A 14,660-nucleotide genomic window follows, 5' to 3' on the forward strand; every position below is an offset into this window, starting at 1 on the left:
GCCAGAATAATGAGAGAGAGAATGTGTTAAGACATTTTTATTACTTTCAGCAAAGTCAAAAGTTTACATACACCAAGAGTACAATGCCTTTAAACAATTTAAGACAGCCCATCTGAGCTAATAATAAACACATCTGTGGATGTATTTTAATGTATACTTGAAACACACTGATTCTTTGTGTAGCATCATGGGAAAGTCCAAATAAATCAGCCAAGATCTCAGGAATCGTGGACTTGCACAAGTCTGGTTCATCCTTGGGTGCAATTTCCAGATACCTGAAGGTGCCTCATTCATCTGTACAAACAATAATATACAAGTACACACAAGATGGGAATGTCCAACCACCATACCGCTTAGGAAGGTGACGGGCTCTGTGTACCAGAGATGAACGTGCTTTGGTCAGATATTTGCATTCAACCCAAGAATAAAAGCAAAAGACCTTGTGAAGATGCTGGCAGAAACTGGTAAGATTGTGTCATTATCCACAGTGAAACACATACTGTATCAATATGGTCTGAAAGGCCACTCTGCCAGGAAGAAGCCATTATTACAAAAAGAACAAAGCCAGATAAATGTTTGCAAATGCCCACCGGAACAAAGACCTTAATTTCTGGAGACATGTCCTGTGGTTTCCCGATACTAAAATGGAACTGTTTAGCCATAATGACCATCATTTGAAGGAAAAAAGGAGAAGCTTCAAAGCCCAAGAACACCATCCCAACTGTGAAACATGGGGGTGGCAGCATGATGTTGTGGGGTTGTTTTGCTGCATTACGGAATGGTGCACATCACAAAATAAATGGCATGACGAGGAAAGAAGATTATGTAGCAATAGTGAAGCAACATCTCAAGACATCAGCCAGGAACTTAAAAGCTTGGGCAAAAATGTGTCGTCCAAATGGGCAGGGACCAGAAGCATACTGCCAAACTGGTTACAAAGTGGCTTAAGAATAACAAAGTCAATAATTTGGAGTGGCCATCACACAACCCTGATGTCAATCCTATTGAAAATTTATGGGCAAAGCTGAAAAAGGCAGGTGCGAGCAAGGGGACCTACAATTATGGCTGTCATGAGAAATGGACCCAAACTCCTACCAACTATTGTGAGAAGCTTGTGGAAGGATATCCAAAATGTTTGACCCAAGTCATACAGATTAAGGGCAATGGCACCAAATACTAATGAAATGTATGTAAACTGTTGCCCTTGCAGAAAGTAATAAAAAATACCTTAAAACATACTCTCTCTCATTATTCTGGCATTTGGCAAATATAAATAATTTTGGTTTCTAATTGACCTAAAACGGGAAAGGTTTATTCTGACTTCATGTCAGATAGTGAGAAAAACATGAAGATGTGTCTTTTTAGATAGTGTATGTAAAATGACCTGTAACATGCTATGGGTCCGGACACTGATCTGCAGGGAGAATCTGCCTCCATAGCTTATTTTAAATGAAAGGGAGAGGTACCAAAATGAGACATGAGACCAACACAGAACAGTAATTCCAGAAAATTTTAACAAGGCACTCTAGTAAGGTGAATTAGTAGAGACTGATTTAAATACACCAGCAATCCAGTTTGTGAAGACATATATTGGTCTGACATTTTGACAGTTACATGCTGCTGTGAAAGAACCGCTTGGAAAGGTTGTGCGGACGTTGACAAGTGGTATCCACTGTTATTGTAAATGGCACTATTATACTGTACAGTAGTAGTTGCTATCGCTTGTCTGCACCCACACCACCTTTCCAGGCAGTTCTTTCACAGCAGCCTGTGAACTGATGAAGGTCATATTGTCAGACCGAAACGTATTCATTCACAAACTGGATTTCTGCTGTATTTAAATAAATCTCTAATTCACCTTATTGGAGTGCCTTGTTACATTTTTCTGCAATTATAGGTTTAGACCTTACCTGCGCACCCACATCTAGAAGTGCCGTGCTTTTCTACAACAGTAGACATGAACTTTGTCTCAAACACTTTAGCAGTTGCAGCTCTGGCAGCTTTGATGTATTGCAAAAATACTGCACTCCTGCCTGCCTGTGAGATGGAAGCTTAAGCGAAGAGGAACCTTCAGATGTGTCAGTTTTAATCACACACCGCTCTGCAGTGAGATCAGGAGAGCAAAGAGCACCCATTAAAATGAACCTGTCATGTGCAATAGGCACCCACAAGGATAAGCAGTTCTCGGTGCATATTGCTAATCCCTGCCTAACTTTCGCTGTATCTAGTAGCATAGATAAAGAGATCTTTAGAAAAAGTATTTCTAAAGATCCTTTAAGATATGCTAATGAGCGCAGGGACTAATCGCAAGGGCATTAGTTCCTGCACTCATTATGCCCTCTTAGCATGTTAGCACGCCCAGAGGGGCGAACTAAAATGCTACTCAATGCCCACTGCCAGCATCATCATCAGCGGTGATGCGCGTACCTGTGTCTGTTGCACTGCCTCAGAACACTGGGCATAGGGTCAGTGCGCATGATCAGAGGTCCCCAATACTTCCGATCATGCACACTACACCAGATTAAAGCCGGGACTCTTACACCCGACTTCATAGTGTGCATCACCGGAAGTCTTTGCATCATGCGCACTGAGCCGAAATCCAGTCTCAGGTTAGGTGGCAGCAGAGGTGAGCGCAACCATGCATCTGACGCTGTGCATTCATTAGCATGTTAGCATGCCTACAGGGGCGTGCTTACATGCTAACTGGGTCGACTAGCCAAAGGAACCAACGCCCTTGCGATTAGTCTCTGGCCTCATTAGCATATAATGAAGGATCTTCAGAAATACTTTTTTAAAGATCCCTTTATCTATGCTACTAGATACAGGGACGATTAGGCAGGGATTAGGAATATGAACTCAGAACTGCTCATGGTCCTGGCTGAATATTGCACCTGACAGGTTCCCTTTAAATATTACACTGGTAAAGCCCCCTTCTATTTATAATAAGCTCTGGAGGAAGAATATCATGCAGATAAGAGTTCGGTCCATAGCCTGGAACAACCCATTTCCATAAGAGAATATTGGATCGCAGATATCCGTTAACTCCGCTTTCTATTACCTGTGTGCCCAACTCTATGGCTTATGAGGATTGATCATACTGACAGATTTCCTCTACCAGAATGAGAGCTGCACTTTTCAGCGAACAAGTTTGACTAATACCGGGTAACAGGGCAGATGAATGTCAAATAAGACAAACCCTTAAAGGGAATATGTCAGCAGGTTTTTGCTACCTCATCTGACAGCAACATAATGTAGGCAAAGAGATTCTATATCAAAGGGTGTATCATAGATTACTGTCTGAAGCTGTTCTAAAACAGTCAAAGACTTTAGATCCAGAAACACAGCAGAGCTGAGATAGCTGCCTCTGCCTATACCAGGCTCTCAATAGAGATTGTGCATTGACTGTGAGGTATCAATCAGAGAGAGCATGTAGGACATGCATGTGAGTTTCTAGTCCTGTAATGGTAATTACAGGGTAAGGCTTTGTGCGCACTGGAAAATGGAATTTTCTCAAGAAAATTCCGCAGGCGTTGAAAGATTACCGCACCCGCGGTAAAAAACCGCGGCAAACCGCACCCGAAACCCGCATGCGGTTTGCTGCGGTTTTACTGCGGTATTGTTCGCGGTTTTGCCGCGTGCGGGTTGGTACATGTGCTTTATTGCATTCAATGCAATAAAGCACATTGAAGAAAAAAAAAAAAGTCATTTAATTCTGAGATAGAGAAATAGACAGATAGAGGGATAGATAGAGGGATAGATAGAGGGATAGATAGAGGGATAGATAGAGGGATAGATAGAGGGATAGATAGAGGGATAGATAGAGGGATAGATAGAGGGATAGATAGAGGGATAGATAGAGGGATAGATAGAGGGATAGATAGAGGGATAGATAGAGGGATAGATAGAGGGATAGATAGAGGGATAGATAGAGGGATAGATAGAGGGATAGATAGAGGGATAGATAGAGGGATAGATAGAGGGATAGATAGAGGGATAGATAGAGGGATAGATAGATAGATAGATAGATAGATAGATAGATAGAGGGATAGATAGAGGGATAGATAGAGTCCCTGTGAGCACACGCTGCATTTCTCACAGTCGGCAGTGTGTTCACATTACCGGCCGTGGGAAATGCCCTGTGGTTACCTCTGCAGGCTCGTTGCGAGGCTGCATTCAGCGCTGTCAGTCACGGCTGGATGCAAGCATCGCAGGAAGTGGATTACGCCGGATCTGTGTGTTTCGGGGGGGGTTACTAAAATGGTGAACCAAGAGCTTTTTTGTGTTTTATTTAAAATAAAGGATTTTTCGGTGGGTGTTTTTTCACTTTACTTACGGGTTGATCATGTCAGCTGTCTCATAGACGCTGCCATGATCAAGCCTGGACTTAGTGGCGGCGATCCGCCGCCATTAACTCCTTACATTACCTTGATTGCCACCGCATCACGGCAACAAGAAGAGCCCGGGACACTCTGGGACTGTCGCATAATGCATGCAACAGTCACGGGGCAGCTGCGGCTGATATTCTCGGCTGCGGGAGGGGGGAAGGAGGTGGGGGACATTAACCCTGCCCCTCGCTCTCCCCAGCCTGAGAATACCGGGCCGCCGCTGTGTGCTTACCTCGGCTGGAAGGTAAAAATACGGGGGAGCCCACGTGTTTTTTTTTTTATATATATGTCCATTCTATATGTCTGTGTCTGTGTGTGAGTGCGATGTGTGTGTTCTATGTCTCTGTGTGAGTGTGATCTGTCTGAGTCTGTGATGTGTGTGTGTTTACTCTGTTCCGCTTCCTCTTCCTGGCATAATGACATCACTTCCCTGCAAACCGCAGGCAGCGATGTACATTACCGCAGGTAAACCGCGAAATACCGGAGGGAATAACGCAGGAAAACGCAATGAACCGCACAGAATTTGCTGCCTGCGGGATTTCACGATTACATGGCAGTCAATGGAGTGAAATCCCACAGCGACGTGCGGAAAAGAAGTGACATGCAATTGTTTTTTCTGCGGGAATCCTGCAGCAAAACATGCAGCTGTCAAATTCCGCATAGTGCGCACAGCATTTTTTTTTTTCCACAGGTTTTGCTGGTGAATCACTGCAGAGATGTTATGAACATTTTCTGCAGCGAAACATGCAGCAAAACCGCAGGAAATCCGCGGGAAAAAACGGTAAGTGCGCACAGGGCCTAATAAACCCTTTAGATTTCGTAAACAATTGCGCACACACTGATTAGAGAAGCACAGTTTGGTTTTTTTAACTCTTACAGCATCTTGTTCTCAGCTACAAGGCAAAAACCTGCTGACAGATTCCCCTTAAGGCCGGTTTCACACATCCGGCTTTTTGCCGTTTTACCGGATCCGGCGCTCTCCCGTACAGATAATACAGTACAATGACAGCGCTGTAACTTCCGGGTCACATGCGCCAGTCACATGACAGCATGTGACCGGCGCTTGTTGCTCTGTCATTGTACTGTATTAACTGTACGGGAGAGGCAAAAAGCCGGATGTGTGAAACCGGCCTAAGCTGGTAATACATTTATTTCAGTTGAAAAAGCTGTAAAGGCAACCTGTCGGGTCCCCTGTGCATCCAGAACCATCAGGAGTTCTGGGTGCATATCTAGAATCCATCTCTTACAGTCCCAGCATATAGCAGCACACATAAAAAGAGCTTTGGAAATTTTTTTTGTAAAGAACATTTTGAGATGCTAATGAGGGCTGTGACTAGTCGCAAGGGTGTTAGTTTCCTGGCTAGATGGCCCACTTAGCATGTTATCCTGCTTCTGTTGGCGTCATAACATGCCTATTTAACAGCCAGCGTCATGAACGCGGCATTGTACCAATCAGCCTTCAGTTTTTTTTAGGCCGGATCTATGCATTCCGGCTTTAAAAAGGCTCACTGCCCATGATAGGAAGTCGCCCACACTTCCGGTCATGTGCACTACTCAGAAGCTGGCTGTATGTGTCCTTCAGAGAGGAGTAGTGTTCATGACTGGATGACTTCACCTCATGGGTAGTGAGCTTCTTTGAAGCCAGGGTGCATACACCTGGCATACCTGGAAGTGCGGGCGACTTAAAATCTTGGGCAGTGAGCCTCTTTGAAGCTGGAACGCGTAGACCTGGTGTCAAAGAAGCTGACGGGTACAAAGCCGTACGCATGTGTGACTTTGTATCGCACTATCATGCTGCTAGCTGTTGTAAAGCAAGTTATCACGCCCACAGGAGTATAATCACAGAAAAAATACTGCTAACATTTTTTTCGTTAAACGTTTATTAAATATCAATATATTGAAACATAAAGTGAGGGGGGGGTGTTCAGAAAAATATAAAATACCCTAAGGGTCTAAAGTACAATATAAAATACAGTCTAGTGGACCAGCCAGCGGTATATCCCAGCAAATGGTGGGAAAGGCTTATATCGCTCCACCAGTCAATTTTACAAATGATGATACATCAATTTTTTAACATTCATTGCAGAAACATTTTTAATATACAATTATTATCATCCAGATCCAATAATTAACCATGCATTGAAAAAGAGACTTACATAAAATGTAAATTTTTAGATAGATTTGGCATATATCTCTCAAATACAGAAACTTGAACTATATACTATATGTATTATTGATAGGACAGTGTAAGAAGATATAATTATAGAGTACTGTAGTGCCATAAAACAAACATACAGTATTCTTTTTATGTCAAAAAAAGCATAAACAAGTTAGCCCCAAGAAATATTACCCATTGGCTAACTTGTTTATGCTTTTTTGACATAAAAAGAATACTGTATGTTTGTTTTATCCCACTACAGTACTCTATAATTATATCTTCTTACACTGTCCTACCAATAATACATATAGTATATAGTTCAAGTTTCTGTATTTGAGAGATATATGCCAAATCTATCTAAAAATTTACATTTTATGTAAGTCTCTTTTTCAATGCATGGTTAATTATTGGATCTGGATGATAATAATTGTATATTAAAAATGTTTCTGCAATGAATGTTAAAAAATTGATGTATCATCATTTGTAAAGTTGACTGGTGGAGCGATATAAGCCTTTCCCACCATTTGCTGGGATATACCGCTGGCTGGTCCACTAGACTGTATTTTATATTGTACTTTAGACGCTTAGGCGGGCTTTGCACGTTGCAACATCGGTAACAATGTGTTACCGATGCTGCAGCGATAGTCCCGCCCCCGTCGCACGTTCGATATCTAGTGAAAGCTGCCGTAGCGATTATTATCGCTACGGCAGCTTTACACGCACATACCTGCCGTGCGACGTCGCTCTGGCTGGCGACCCGCCTCCTTCCTTAGGGGGCGGGTCGTGCGGCGTCACAGTGACGTCACACGGCAGGCGGCCAATTGAAGCGGAGGGGCGGAGATGAGCAGGATGTAAACATCCCGCCCACCTCCATCCTTCTCATTGCAGCCGGCGGCAGGTAAGTTGGAGTTCCTCGCTCCTGCGGCTTCATACACAGCGATGTGTGCTGCCGCAGGAGCGAGGAACAACATCGCACCTGTCGCTGCACCGGCATTATGGAAATGTCGGAGGCTGCAGCGATGATACGATAACGACGCTTTTGCGCTCGTTCATCGTATCATCTAGGATTTACACACTACGACATCGCAAGTGACGCCGGATGTGCGTCACTTTCGATTTGACCCCACCGACATCGCACCTGCGATGTCGTAGTGTGCAAAGCCGCCCTTAGGGTATTTTATATTTTTCTGAACACTACCCCCTCACTTTATGTTTCAATATATTGATATTTAATAAAAGTTTAACGAAAACATTTTTAGGAGTATTTTTTCTGTGATTATATTTTCGGGTTACTCCCCTTTGATCGTTTTTTCTGTGATTTGTTTCACACCCACAGGAGCGGGATAACATGGATAAGTGGTCCACATAGCCAAGGAGATATGCCCTTATTACTAGTCACAGCCCTCATTTGCATCTCATAAATGATCTTTAGAAATACTTAATGTATGCTATTATATGCTGGTATTGTTAGGGAGGGATTCTAGATCTGCACCCAGAACTGCTAGTGGTTCTGGGTGCACTGGGGACCTGACAAACTCCCTTTAAAAAGTGCACTGGGGCCATTTCTTTTATCTGAGAACCCAGGACTGGACAGGTGAACATCGGACTCTCAAACTGTCCCATACACAATAGGTTGTTGGCAGTCTTGCAGTGAAAAAGGGGTAGCAAGCAGGAAGCCAAGCCAAAGTTTTCAATTATTAGGGGTGAAAGGTTACTGACAGTTGCTGAAGGACATTTCTTTCATAGATATGAAAAGCATGTTCTGCAGGTTAAGGGCATGGAGCAGAGCTACCTTGTGAAAGGTTTCCCGAGAGAAAACCGCTTAGCTCTCGTAATGTCCATTTTAATAAATACTTGTATTTCACATAGATTTATTTATTTTTAAGAACTCTGCATTGTGCCGTTCTTGTTATTCCCCCTTATCTATAAATAAATCTATAATTGGGTGTTACGTGTTAACCAAGTGAGCAAAGACAGACAAGGGGATGACAAAGCCCAATTTATTTACACAATTTCAGCGGAGCAACTCAACAGCTCTAAAAAAACGGATTTTTGTGTACTCACCGTAAAATCGTTTTCTCTTAGCCATCATTGGGGGACACAGGACCATGGGTGTTATGCTGCCTATCCATAGGAGGACACTAAGTAGATGCAAAAGCATAGCTCCTCCTCTGCAGTATACACCCCCTGGCCGGGCCAGGCAAGCTCAGTTTTAGTACACAAGCAGTAGGAGAAAAAAAAACAGTAAAAACTTCTCAAGAGAGGAACATGAGAAAAAAAAAAAAGAGAGAGTCATAACCAAATAAGGTACTGAGAGAACCAAGGCCCAACAGGGCAACAGGGTGGGTGCTGTGTCCCCCAATGATGGCTAAGAGAAAACGATTTTACGGTGAGTACACAAAAATCCGTTTTTCTCTGACGCCTCATTGGGGGACACAGGACCATGGGACGTCCGAAAGCAGTCCATGGGTGGGAAACATAAAAGAAGACAACACAACCCAAAGACTAGGAACCAGTTCCGGACAGCCTGGAGCGCCTACTGAGAGAGGTGCTCTACTGCCGTTTGCAGAATTTTCCTACCCAGTTTTGCCTTAGCTGAAGCCTGGGTATGGACTCTGTAATGCTTTGAAAATGTATGTAGGCTAGACCATGTCGCAGCCTTACACACCTGTTCCACTGAAGCCTGATGCTGAATGGCCCACGAAGCGCCAACTGCTCGCGTGGAATGAGCCCGCAGCCCACTAGGAATGGGCTTGAGTTTCAAGCGGTAGACTTCCTGGATCGCAGAGCGAATCCAGCGAGCCAACGTCGCCTTTGAAGCTGCCTGTCCCTTCTTAGGCCCCTCAGGAATGACGAACAAAGAGTCCGTTTTCCTAAAGGGGGCTGTCCTGGATATGTAGTATCTGAGAGCTCTGACGAGGTCTAACGAATGCAGAGACCTTTCCACCCTATGAACTGGGTGTGGACAAAAGGAAGGCAGGACAATGTCCTCGTTCAAATGAAACGGGGCAAGAACCTTTGGAAGGAAATCCGGGAGAGGGCGCAGAACCACCTTGTCCTGGTGAAAGATCAGAAAAGGCTCGCGGCAAGAGTGCTGCCAGCTCCGAAACCCGTCTGATGGACGTAATTGCCACTAAGAATGTTACCTTCCAGGACAGAAGAGCAAGGGAGGATTCCTTGAGAGGTTCAAAGGGAGACCTCTGGAGACCGTCCAGAACGAGGTTGAGGTCCCATGGTTCCAGCGGCCGTTTGTACGGGGGAACTAGATGGGAAACGCCCTGGAGGAAGGTCTTGACTTGCGGTTTTTGAGCCAGGCGGCATTGGCAGAAGATTGAGAGCGCTGAGACCTGCCCTTTAAGGGAACTGAGAGCCAACCCCGCTTGCAAGCCAGACTGTAGAAAATCGAGAATTCTGGGGATGGCCAGAGGCATAGGCTGGACGTTAGTTTCCCTGCACCATGAAAGGAAGATTTTCCACGTATGGTGGTAAATGCGGGCTGAAGCAGGCTTTCGAGCGCTGATCATGGTGGCAATAACCGCGGGGGAGAATCCCGCTCTTGTTAATATCCAGGTCTCAATGGCCATGCCGTCAGCTTCAGGGCTCTGGAGTTCTGATGGGAAATGGGCCATTGGGTCAGCAAGTCTGGGATGTCTGGAAGGTGCCACGGTGCATCTGTGAGCATTTGTACTAATTCGGCGTACCAGGCGCGCCTGGGCCAGTCCGGTGCTATCAGTATCACCGGGACTCCCTCTGCCTTGATCTTCCTGATTACCCGCGGCAGCAGGGGTAGAGGTGGAAATATGTAAGGCAGGCGGAAGTGGTGCCAGGAGCAGACTAGAGCATCCGCGCCGATGGACTGCGGGTCGCGTGACCTGTCTATGAACGCGGGTACCTTTGCATTCAACCTTGAGGCCATTAGGTCCACGTCTGGTGTGCCCCAGCAAGTGCAGATGTGTAGAAACACATCTGGGTGGAGGGACCATCCTCCGGCAGTCAGGCCTTGGCGACTAAGAAAGTCTGCTGCCCAGTTCTCTACCCCCGGTATGTGTACCGCTGATATCACTGATCCCGTCGATTCGGCCCAGCTGAGGATCTTGTGGGCCTCAAGATAAGCCGCTTTGCTGCGGGTGCCCCCCTGCCTATTGATATAGGCTACAGCTGTCGCATTGTCCGATTGGACTCGAATCTGACGACCCGCTAGCAGAGGGCTGAACGCTCTGAGCGCGAGGAAGATCGCGTGGAGTTCCAGGATGTTGATGGGGAGGAAAGACTCCTGGGGCGTCCGACGTCCTTGAGCAGTGTGGTGCAGGAACACTGCTCCCCAGCCTAGGAGGCTGGCGTCCGTGGTCAGGACCAGCCAGTTCACTGGGAGAAAAGATCTCCCCTTCGATAGGGATGAGGACCGAAGCCACCAGCGGAGTGGTACCTGACTGAAGGCGTCAGGTGAAGATGTCTGTCCAGGGAGAAGGGGCTCTTGTCCCAGGCCGCTAGAAGGGCTAGCTGCAGTTGGTGAAGACCCTTGGTGCGGTGGCAAGGCCGAAGGGTAGAGCTACGAATTGAAAGTGTGAGTCCTGAATTGCGAAGCGTAGGAACTTTTGGTGATCTGGGGCGATGGGTATGTGCAGGTACGCGTCCTTGATGTCTATGGAGGTGAGGAATTCCCCTTCGACCATGGATGCAATAATGGACCTTAGGGACTCCATTCTGAATCTCCGTACGTGCACATGTTTGTTTAGGTGTTTGAGGTCCAGGATGGGTCGAACTGACCCATCCTTTTTGGGGACCACAAAGAGGTTGGAATAAAAAAAAAAACCGAACTTCTCGTCGTCTGGGACAGGTATTATCACTCCTGCTGTTTGGAGCGAGTGGATTGCTGAGAAAAAAGCTTTGCGTCGTTTTCGAGTCTTTGGGGGGTTTGAGAGAAAGAACCGACTCGGGGGTCGGGTCCGAAATTCTATGTGGTAACCGGAAGACACAAGGTCTCGCACCCATTTGTCGTCTGAGGCAGCAGCCCAGATGTGTTGAAAGAGCCGCAGTCGACCTTCTACAATGAGTGCGTCTTCCGGGGCGTCGAAGGAGTCATGAGGGGGAAAAACGTCGTGGCCGAGTCTCCCTAGTCCTGGACTGTTTCGGTCTAGGCTGCCATGACTAAGTGGGTTTCGGGGAGGGCTGAGAAGGTCGGTCCCTGCGTAGTCCGCGGCTGGTGGCGGGGACAGCACGGGATGTCGACCAACCAAATGAGTTCCGAAAGGAGCGGAACGAGGACTGTGGACGTCTGGTGAAGGACGTCCTGGGCTTCAGCTGGGGGAGGGAGGTACTCTTTCCTCCCGTGGCGTCAGAAATGAGCTTGTCAAGACGTTCGACAAACAAATCGGTCTGGAAAAAAAGGGAAGGCCCGTGAGAGACTTCTTGGAGGCAGAGTCCGCTCGCCATTGTCGGAGCCAGAGAGCTCTACGGATGGCTATGGTATTTGAGGCGGCAAACGCTGCGCAGGTAGCAGCGTCCATGGAGACCTGGATGAGGTACTCCGCAGCAGCGGCAGTTTGAGCTGTTACCTCTGTGAAGGTCTGAGTGAACTGGGATTCCTCAAGCGAAGTGTTAAGGGATTCTGCCCAGACCGAGATCGCCTTTGCGACCCACACAGAGGCAAAGGAGGGCGAGAGGGAGGAACCCGCAGCCTCAAAAGCAGAGCGGGAGAGGTGCTCCACCTGTCTGTCTGTCGGGTCCTTAATGGAAGAACCATCGGATAAAGACAGGAGTGTCTTTGTGGTAAGGCGGCAGTGGTGGCAGGGGAGTCTTGGGGGGCTATAGGGGCACAGGACTCACAGAGAGAAGAGGTGTGTTTACGTGGTAGCTCAACGTGGCAGGCAGTGCAGGCTGAATAATAGACTATGTGAGCCTTAGCCCTCTTAGTGCCTTTTGAATTCTGCATGTTCCTAATAGGAGTATGCCAGGAGGGGGAGCAATGCTCAGCAGAGTTACAATTGATAGCAAGCACCTCACCAGAATCAGCCGATGACCCTGTCCTCAGGAAGGCTTAAGCTCTAAGAAGATCTCGCACGCTTCCCTGGGGGGGCGGGGCTTATTGTGGCTGCGGGGGGCGGGGCTTAGCGCTAAAAGAGCGGGAAGATGAGTCAGTGTGCCCCCCCTTGCTGTGGGTAGTAAAAAACGGCGGGAAGGGAGCTTCTGAGTTTTCCTCCCTCTCTCTACAGTCAGCACACAGCTTGTCGGCAGTGGTTATCAGCCGGCTTTTGCTGGAGCAAATAAACAGAGCAGATAATACACAGGGGGAGTCACTGAGCCCTGGGTCCTCCCCCCTGCCACCGGGAAGTTATCTGCAAGACTTTCTGCAAACAGCAGAACTTCCCCCGAGCCAGCAAGCCAGAGAAAGTTAACACTATGTGTGCAGGATCCTTGCTCCATGCACATAAATACTGTAAATGGCCTAAGAGCCTTCTGCAGCGTCCTTTCTCCCTTTGTCTGGGAAACCAGTCCCAGTCAGGGGGATCTCACCTGCTTTCCAGGCAGCGAAAATAGCAGAGCCAGCTTGCTGTGTCGTTGTCATATTCAACTCAGAGCCTGCAGAGAGGGGCTGAGGAATCAGTGCCATCTTCATCTCAGAGCCTGCGGAGAGGGGCTGAGGAATTGGGCTATAGGGTACAGGCCTCTACCCTGGGCTTTGGAAAATCGGTGTCTGTGGAACCCGTTGTCCTGCCCAGGATCCAGCGTCGCGGGAGGGGGTACGTGTAGGCAACGCTTCAGGTTCCCGCCCGTTGATAGTAGTGGGAGATCGATCCCAAAAGGAAACAGTCGCCCTCAAAAAATAACAAACCTTGAAAGGAAGTGCCTCCTACAGACACTAAGCTAAAACTGAGCTTGCCTGGCCCGGCCAGGGGGTGTATACTGCAGAGGAGGAGCTATGCTTTTGCATCTACTTAGTGTCCTCCTATGGATAAGCAGCATAACACCCATGGTCCTGTGTCCCCCAATGAGGCGTCAGAGAAACAATAATAGTTCAGTTCAACGCTTCCTGGAAATACAAGTATTATTAAACCATCGTGTCCGGAGAGCTGAATACCCTAAATATCTAGGTCACTATTACTACAGCTAAACATATACTGAGTGAGGGGTGGAGATTTAATGATTCAAGTGTGCAGACAGCAGTACTTGCTATAACTTGGAAGTTGTTCCCTTTTCCTTGGAATGGAGTTTGTCGTCACCAAAACCTATGGTTTCATTGATGCAAAAAAGATTGATATCCTCAAATGCGGGTCAACTATCTGGACCATTTTTTTGTGAATAAGTTCTCCTTTTAAAACGAAAAAAAAGACACCTCCAGCTCCAGTGCTGCTCCAGCAATGTTGGCGGCCGGTCTGCCGAGGTCCGTGTGACATGGTTCAGACACATGAACCTTGCAGTCAAATTAGCGGCCACTTTGGACTGCTGTGCTCTCACAATGTTGGACAAGCGCTAGCCCAATAATGGTTACTGGTTGCCAGGAAAACCAAACCAAACCCAACGCGGACATCACTGGAACGTCATCTGTGCGGGAGGCAAGTATATTTTATGTATCCTTACAATATTCTGTTTATTGTATGGTGTATAATGAGTCAGATATGAAGATGGGTCAAGAGCTTGATAGGAGAAAAAAAAATCTGCATTCTATGCAAGCTCATGAATATGGATCCCCAAAAAACCACAAATGGTAAGGTGAGCTCTCTCTTCCCATCTTGGCCAGTCATTTTATTTGATATATTGTTATTAGAAGAAAAAATAATTATAGGCTCAAATTAACTGGGAACTAAGTTACTATACAACAAATAAATGCAAAGCAGAGAAGGCAGCACCGACCTGGTCACAAGGTGAGCAAAAAAGGAAATGGCGTGCATTTTAAATTGCATGGTAAATGGTTAGAGGAAAACGAGTGCTTCACTGAGTGATCGTTACTAAGGGGTGCACAGTTTTGCTGACTGCACAGCAGTTTTCCGGTAAAATCATGTGCCCACTTACCAGTAAATTATGCTGCCGTGGTATTTGTCCATATTGTGGTTCAGTCAGTGCTGTCCCATCTGACCCTACCCTAAATGTCTAGATATTAGGCCACTTTATTACTGCAT

At 46.7% G+C, this 14,660-nt stretch overlaps 1 protein-coding gene across 6 annotated transcripts in view; it reads right to left on the reverse strand.

Moving 5' to 3' along the window:
* The window catches only part of PIP5K1C (phosphatidylinositol-4-phosphate 5-kinase type 1 gamma), a 171,335-nt gene that overhangs the window by 60,368 nt on the left and 96,307 nt on the right, over nt 1-14,660 (reverse strand). The gene's annotated exons all lie outside the window — the stretch shown is intronic.

The sequence above is a fragment of the Anomaloglossus baeobatrachus genome, chromosome 1, assembly GCF_048569485.1.
Source record: "Anomaloglossus baeobatrachus isolate aAnoBae1 chromosome 1, aAnoBae1.hap1, whole genome shotgun sequence".
Classification (NCBI taxonomy): domain Eukaryota; kingdom Metazoa; phylum Chordata; class Amphibia; order Anura; family Aromobatidae; genus Anomaloglossus; species Anomaloglossus baeobatrachus.